The 8,237-nt window shown below is 46.7% G+C and overlaps 1 pseudogene; it reads right to left on the bottom strand.

Moving 5' to 3' along the window:
* Window positions 1–6,665: 6,665 nt before the first annotated feature.
* Window positions 6,666–8,237, bottom strand: part of LOC102478539 (uncharacterized) — a 5,353-nt pseudogene continuing 3,781 nt past the window's right edge.

Here is an 8,237-nt window from a genome sequence, read left to right as displayed (position 1 = left end):
GGTATTTCTTGGGTCTGGATATTTGAATGCCTTTCTAAATTTGGAAAGTTTTCTTCCAGGATCTCATGGAATAAATTTTCTTGACTCTTATTATTTTATTCCTCTTCTGGAATACCAATTATCCAGATTTTGGGGCGCTTGATGGTATCTCGTATTCCTCATATATTATCCTCACTTTTCATGGTTGTTTTCTCAATCTTCTTGATACTTTTTTCTAGGTCAAATGTTTTCTCTTCTTCCTACGTTAGAGATGCGATCTTCTGCCCGGTCCAACCTACTTTTAATGCTTTCAAGGGAGGTTTTGATTTCCTGTATCTCATTCTTCAATCTTACGAGTTCCATTTGGTTCTTGTTTAGGGTATCCATTTCTTCTTTCAAATCATTAAAGGACTTCCTCATCTCCTGGAGCTCCTTGTCTCTTTTCTCTTCCATCTCAGTTAGTTTAGTCACTACAAGTATTCTGAATTCCTTATCAGATATGTCCACAAGGTCCATCATACTGACTGTGGGTGATGTAGGCTTGATGATTTCCCTTGAGGGAGAGATCTTTTGTTGGTTGCTCATATTTCTTGAGACTCTGCGATCATTCCTAGTCATCAGGTAATCTATATTTATCTTCCTAACTTATTTAAGATATCTCTGATTGTTAAAAGTTGTACAGGCTTAGAAAATTGATTACTTTTCTTATGCTTGGCCTACCTGTTGCTCACAATTTCCATTAACTATTGCCACTAGCCCTGGATGGCCCAAAGTCCTCGCTGTTTCTAAGGAGTGGTGAGACTTCAACTGACCTATTAAGCAACACCCCAAGAGCAACGAAAAACAAAACAAGAAAAGGAAATCACGTGGCATGCATTGCGCACTGTGCACTATTCAAATCACCAAACTTCAAAGAGTCCAAACGCTAGTGGGAAAGGGTCAGAAGATGAGTGACAGGACCACGTTGGTCGGGCCTGTAGCCTCAGTCACATGGTGTCTGGAACTGCTGCCCGGCTCAATTCGGATTGCGGGTATGGTGGGGTGGGAGTCCACCCTAAAGTCCCAGACAACCAACCTGGGGTGCAAGGAGAAAGAACAATGGGGATACATGGAGATTCGGAAGGGTTGGGCCTGCAGCCTGAGTCTGTCTCGTTCTGACTATCTTCATGGACTTCCCTTCAAGGCCGCTGGCACCAGGACAAACAAGAAGGCTCTGGTCAGCAAGGGATACTGAGGGAGGTTCAACTCTAACTCCCACACCACTTCCAGTCTCCACAGCACTAGACTTCACCTCCTTGATAGGTAGATAGAAATTTTCTGGGACATTTTTTCTTTTTTCCCTTGAAGCCCATCTATTCTATTGCAAATTCCGAGCTCTTTCTTCTCTTCACAGACTGTATTTCCACGCCAAAGGCACAACGACCAACTGGAAGCCTCAGGTCAGCAAGGGACTCTGATGGACGGTCATCTCTGACCACCAACCCACTTCCAGTCTCCCCAGACCCAGACTCCACTCCCTTGGTTTTTACATAAAAATTTTCTCTGATTTATTTTTTCCTTTTTTTTTTTCCCTTGGAACCCATCTATTCTATTGCTAATTTCAAGTTCTGCCTCTCTTCACAGACTGTCCTTCCAGGCAGCAGGCACCAGGACCAACTAGAAGCCTCTGGTCAGCAAGGGACTCTGAGGGAGAGTCATCTCTGACTCTCACCCCACATCCAGTCTCCCCAGCCCCAGACTCCAACTCCTTGGTATGTTGATAGAAATTTTCAGTGGCTTTTTTCCCTTATTTTTCCTTGGAGCCCAACTATTCTATTGCTAATTCCTGGCTCTGCCTCAATTCACAGACTATCCTTCCAGACTGCAGGCACCAGGACCCACTAGAAGTCTCTGGTCAGCAAGGGACTCTGAGAGAGGGTGCTCTCTGACCTCCTCCCCACTTCCAGTCTCCCAGCCCCAGATTCCACCTCCTTGGTAGGTAGATAGAAATTTTCTGTGGCTTTTTTTTCCTTTTTATCTCTTGGAGCCCATCTATTCTATCACTAATTCCCAGCTCAGACTCTCTTCACAGACTGTATTTCGAGGCCGAAGACACAAGTACTAACTGGAAGCCTCTGGTCAGCAACTGACCACCAACCTACTTCCTGTTGCCCCACTCTCAACTCCACCTCCTTGGTAGATAGATAGATGTTTTCTCTAGTTTTTTTTTTTTTCCTTTATTTTTTTCATACTAGCCCATGTATTCTATTGCTAATTCCAAGTACTGCCTCTCTTCACAGACTGTACTTCCAGGCTGCAGGCACCAGACCAGCTAGAAGCCTCTGGTCAGCAAGGGACTCTGAGGGAGGGTCATGTCCAACCCCCTCCCTACCTCCTGTCTCCCAGCCCCAGATTCCACATCCTTGGTAGATAGATAGAATTATTCTGTGGATTTTTTCCTTTTTTTCCCATTGGAGCCCATCTATTCTATTGCTAATTCTTAGCTCTGCCTCTCTTCATAGTCTATCCTTCCAAACCGCAGGCACTAGGGCCAACAAGAAATCTCTGGTCAGCAATGGAATCTGAGGGAAGGCAATTTCTGACCCCCACACTACTTCTAGTTACCCCAGCTCCAGACTCTATCTCCTTGGAAGGTAGATAGAAATTTTCTGTGGCTTTTTTGCCTTTTTCTTTTTTCCCTTGTATCCCATATAGTCTATTTCTAATTCCTAGCTCTTCCTCTCTTCACAGACAGTCCTTACAGGCCACATGCACCAGAAACAAATAGAAGCCTCTAGTCTGAAAGAGCCTCTGCGGGAAATTCATCTCTAACCCTCTCCCCACTTCCATTCTCCCCAGCACTAGACTCCACTTCCTTGGTAGGTAGATAGAAATTTTCTGTGTTTTTTTTTTTTTTCCCTTTATTTCCCCTTTGAGCCCATCTATTCTATTGCTAATTCCTAGCTCTGCCTCTCTTCACAGACTGTCCTTCCAGGCCACCGACACCAGGACTAACTAGAAGCCTATGGTCAGAATGGGACTCTGAGGGATGGTCATCTCTGATGCCCACTGCATTTCCAGTCTTCTCTGTCCCAGACTCTTCCTCCTTGGTAGGGAGATAGATAAATTTCCTTGGCTTTTTTTTTTTTTCCCTTAGAGCCCATCTATTCTATTGCTTATTCCTAGCTCTTCCTCACTTCACACACTGTCCTTCCAGACCGCAGGAACCAGGGCCAACGAGAAGTGTCTGGTCAGCAAGGGACTCTGTGGGAGGGTCATCTCTGACCCCCCAACCCACTTCCAGTCTCCCCAACTGCAGACTCCACCTCCTTGGTAGGTTGATAAAAATTTTCTGTTGCTTTTTTCCCTTGGAGCCCATCAATTCCATTGCTAATTCCAAGCTCTGCCTCTCTTCACAGTCTGTCCTTCAATGCCGCAGGCACCAGGGCCAACTAGAAGCCTCAGGTCAGCAAGAAACTCTGAGGAAGTGTCATTTCTGACCCCCATCCCACTTCTAGTCTTCCCAGCTCCAGACTACCCCTCGTTGGTTGGTAGATAGAAATTTTCTGGTTTTTTTTTTGTTTGTTTTTTTGTTTTTTAGTTTATTTTACCTTGTAGCACATCTATTCTATTGCTAATTCCTAGCTCTGCATCTCTTCACTGACTGTACTTCCAGGCCTCAATCACCAGGGCCATCTAGAAGTCTCTTGTTGGGTAGGAACTCTGTAGGAGGGATTTTTCTGACCCCCATCCCACCTGCTGTTTTCCCAGCCCCAGACTCCACCTTCTTGGAAGGTAGATAGAAATTTTCTGTGGATTTTTTTCTTATTTTCTCTTGGAGACCTTCTATTCTATTGCTAATTCCTAGCTCTGACTGTCTTCACAGTCTGTTCTTCCAGGCTTCAGGCACCAGGGCCTTATAAAATCCTCTGGTCAGTAATGGACTCTGTGGGAGGGTAATCTCTGACCCCCACCCCCACTTCCTGTCTCCCCAGCTCCAGACTCTACTTCCTTGGTAGGTAGATAGAATTTTTTTTTAGTTTATTTTCCCTTGTAGCACATTTATTCTATTGCTAAGTCCTAGCTCTGCCTCTCCTCACAGACTGTCCTCAAGGCCGCAGGAACCAGGAGCAACCAGAAGCCTGTAGTCAGCAAGGGAATCCTAGGGAGTGTCATCTCTGAACCCCAGAACGCTTCTAGTCTACTCAGTCCAGACTCCTTGTCCTTGGTATGTAGATAGAAATTTTCTGTGGCTTTTTTTCCTTATTTTCCCTTGGAGCTCATCTATTCTATTGCTAATTCCTACCTCTGCCTGTCTTAACAGACTGTCCTTCAAGGCTGCGGGCACCAGGGCCTACTAGAATCTGCTGAGTTAGGGACTCTGAGGGAGGGTTGAAAGGCCGCTGGCTGCCTGGCTCAGTGTGCTTTCTGTCCAGAGGATACGCAACCCCCAATCAACCACAAGAGTCGGTTCTTGATGCAAAATGCAAGAGGTTTATTTTTCTAGCTGGCTGGGGTCCAATCAAACACCTGACTCTGCAGGCCCATGCAAGGACCCCGTTCCTAGGGTTATGGGTATTTTTATATGCAGGAGAAGGTATGCGGAATTTTAACGGGTAACTTTGTTCATAAGGGGAAGAGCAGCAGCTCTTGTGATACAGGTGCATGGGTTGTCTTTCTAGTTTTTTTAGGTCCACATTCCTCTTGTTCAGTTCCTGGAGGTTTGCATAATTAAGTCTGTCTCAGAGCAGTTTATTACAAGGGCGTTTACCTGGCCATAGTACAGAAGTGAAAGGACAAAAGGTTAAATTTTTTACAGAACAGAAAAAAAGCCAGTTTAAATTGATTTGTACATTCCCCCATTTCGCGTTTTTGGGAGAAGTTTTAATCATAAAACTTATGGACCCACAAGAGCATTGGAATGATTTTCTGACTGTTGGAGAGTCTGATATTGTTGTCGGAGCATGAGTACTCGAACTGCGCTTACTCGCTCACAGACGACAGTGACTAGGCGGTTTAAAATGCAGGGCCCGAAGGTTAAGATGAGAAGGAGTATAATTAGGGGACCGATTAAACTAGAGACAAGAGTGGTGAACCAGGGGGAGCAGCTATACCAACTTTCGAACCATCCCTGCTGGGCTTCTTGGTCTTGACGCCTTTTGTCTAGCCATTCTCGAAGTTTAGTCATGGAGTCTTTAAAGACTCCTGAATGGTCTGCATAGAAACAGCATTGTTTATTTAAAGCAGCACATAGCCCCCCTTCTTTAAGAAATAGGAGGTTGAGTCCTCGCCTGTTTTGTAATACTATTTCAGACAAGGAGGTTAGGGACTCTTGAAGATTAGTTATTGAGTTTTTTATGACCCGTAGATCTTTGTCTATGGCTGCATGCAGGCTTTCTGCATATTGGGGGGGCCTGTATAAGTGCAGTTGTCCCTGTTCCAATGCCCACAGCCACTCTGAGGCTTAATAATACTGCCAGGGTGGTCAGTGAGACTGGGTCCCTCTTTTGTCTAAAATGTTTAAGGTCGAATTGTTTTTTAAAGGTGTCAGACGCATAATAGATGACTCTGGGGAGTATCTGTACTAGAACACAGTAGTCAGAGTTGGGGTTGAACACCGAGGAAGAGACGCAAGGGGTCAGCCCAGTACTATAAGCCCACCAACTCCCAAGAGGAGGAACTAAGTATGTGTTAGTGGACTGGATGGTTGAAATAGTCTTATTACACAGATGCTGGCAGTCAGAGGACACTTTGCCGAGGCAGGTGCCCTGTCCCGAGACTATTGCGAGGGTGAGCATAGAGTTTCAACTGCAGGAGTGGGGGGAGGGAGTGGTGTTATAGGTTTCTGGGAAGGCTATGCCCTCATAGTAGGGGGCACTCGAGGCTAATCACAGCCAACAGGATTTGGTAAGGCTGGGACTAGAGAAATTGAGGGCAGAGAAGGCTCCCTGCACTAAATTGAGAAGTCTCTGCCCAGTACTTGGGGGGTTCAAAGTACTTGGGGTGAGGGTGGACTTAACTGTGGGGCTGAGTACTGGGGTTTCTGAGGGATGGCGGGTGTTTGAGGGACCTGGGGAACTCTGGGTGGTGATTTTTGTTCAGTCAGGACAGGATTGGGCCCCATAGGTGCAGTAGGAGGGTCTTGTACGTGCAGCCTGATGGAAAAGGCGATGCCAGGATCTGTCCCTGTGGCATATAGTCTAAGGTCCCACATTTTCCCGGTGAGCCAATGTTGGATTCTTCGCTTACCCTCAGCAGTAAAGGTGACCTGAACGAGGTTGTATCTAGTGAGGGTACCTTTGCAAGTGTCCCAGGTGTTAGGTCCTCGCCAGGGCCCTCTAGTAACAGTTATCAGAGGGTCTGGGTGTGTCGGAGTCCAAGAAATATAGCCGGTGGACACACAGTCCCAATCGTAAAAGAAGAAATGTGCAGGGCCCCCACATTTGTAAGAGTTGCTACCAGGGCAGACATAAAAGTAGTGATCGTAGGTGCCTGATTTAGTGCCCGGACCCACGCATCCATACTGCAGCCTGAAGGGATCTTGGATGGACTTAGTCCACAAGTCACCCACGAGGTCACAGAGATCAAATTCTAGGATGGGAAACCAAGTCCCTAATGGGGCAGTGCGGGTGGTGATGTTAACAACGTGGTTATCGCCCACATGGGAGATTACCCAAGAAAGAGACAGGGGCTTATGGGGGTTGGCATTACTTATAACAGGCAGAGGCATCAGGAGGAGCAAGACTGTCACGGCGAATGCAGAGCTTGAGTGGGTGATCCAGTTTTTCCACCTTCCAAGTGGGGTCTGGTGGAGGTGCTGGTTTAGCAGAGGAGGCGTGGATCCAAGAAGCGATGCCATCAACCTTTATCGCCATTGGAGTGGTCAGCATCACCAGGTATGGTCCCTTCCACTGAGGTTCAAGGGTGGCCGCTCTATGTCGTCGGATGAACACTGAATCTCCAACTTGGAACTGGTGAGGCACCTGGGAGTCTCCTGGCTTATAGGACTCTGCAAGTTGGGCCCAAGTTTCTTTTTGGACAAATTCGAGGGCTTTTAATCTAGCATAAAGAGATTGAGAAGCTTGAGAGTGGGAAGAGGAGGGGCATACATTAGTCAAAGGCGGCGGTGCCCCATATAGAATCTCAAAAGGGGTTAAGGCGAAGGGACCGGGTGTATTTCGCGCGCGGAATAGAGCGAAGGGAAGGAGGACTGTCCAATCTTTTATGCCAGTCTCTAAAGCCAATTTTGTCATGGCCTTTTTTAGGGTTCTATTCATTCTCTCAACCTGTCCTGAGCTTTGGGGCCTATAAGCACAATGCAATTTCCAGTCAGACCCCAGGACACTGGCCAGTCCCTGGCTAATCTGGGCAACAAAAGCGGGGCCATTGTCAGATGCGCCCCCAAATCTTGGGAAGATTTCTTCCAGGATTATCTTGGCAACTGTCTGAGCAGTCTCTTTTTTAGTGGGGAAGGCTTCGATCCACCCTGAAAATGTATCAATCAATACTAGCAGATATTTGTAGCCATATTTGCCTGGTTTTATTTCAGTGAAGTCTATTTCCCAGTAACTTCCCGGGCGATGTCCACGAAGCTGTAGGCATTAACCAGTTGGCAGGGTCTGCATTGGTTTACTATCGTTTCGGCAAGTCTGCTCAGGTTTATGACATGGAACAAGGACTGCTGAACTGAGGTAATTAGATGTTTTGAGCCTAGGTGTGTCAACTTATGAAGCTGATCAAGGAAAGCAATTGCTTGTTCTCGAGGGAGGATAGTCTTTCCCTCAACAGTCTTATGTACCCCTCTGGGGTCACGGAGTGAGGTCCCATTTTATTTATTTCCAGTAGGTCTTGTTCGGAATATGAAAGAGTCTCATCCAAGGGACCTGAGTTGATTGCCTCATGTAGTGGTAGTATATTAAGCCCTTGGGCCACCTGCTTAGCTGCCTGATCAGCTCGGTTTCCTTCTGCTACCCGGGATTTGGCCTTTTGATGCCCGGGGCAGTGGATAATAGCTACCTTCTTAGGGAGGTGTATAACCTCCAGCAATTCCAGGATCTGTTCTTTATGTTTGATATCTTTACCAGGTGAGGTCAGTAAGCCTAGTTGTCTATAGATAGCCCCATGGACATGGGCGGTAGCGAAGGCATACCGGCTATCAGTGTAAATATTTACGACCTTTCCCTCTGCCAGACGCAGGGCCTGAGTCATAGCTATGAGTTCAGCTTTTTGGGCTGAGGTTCCCTCAGGTAAGCTACTCACCCAGACGGGCTGGTCGGCGT

The sequence above is a fragment of the Tupaia chinensis genome, unplaced genomic scaffold (assembly GCF_000334495.1).
Source record: "Tupaia chinensis unplaced genomic scaffold, TupChi_1.0 Scaffold139593_1, whole genome shotgun sequence".
In the NCBI taxonomy this organism is placed as follows: Eukaryota; Metazoa; Chordata; class Mammalia; order Scandentia; family Tupaiidae; genus Tupaia; species Tupaia belangeri.
Note: the sequence above shows the minus strand (reverse complement) of the source record. Positions and strands in the feature narration are given on the sequence as shown.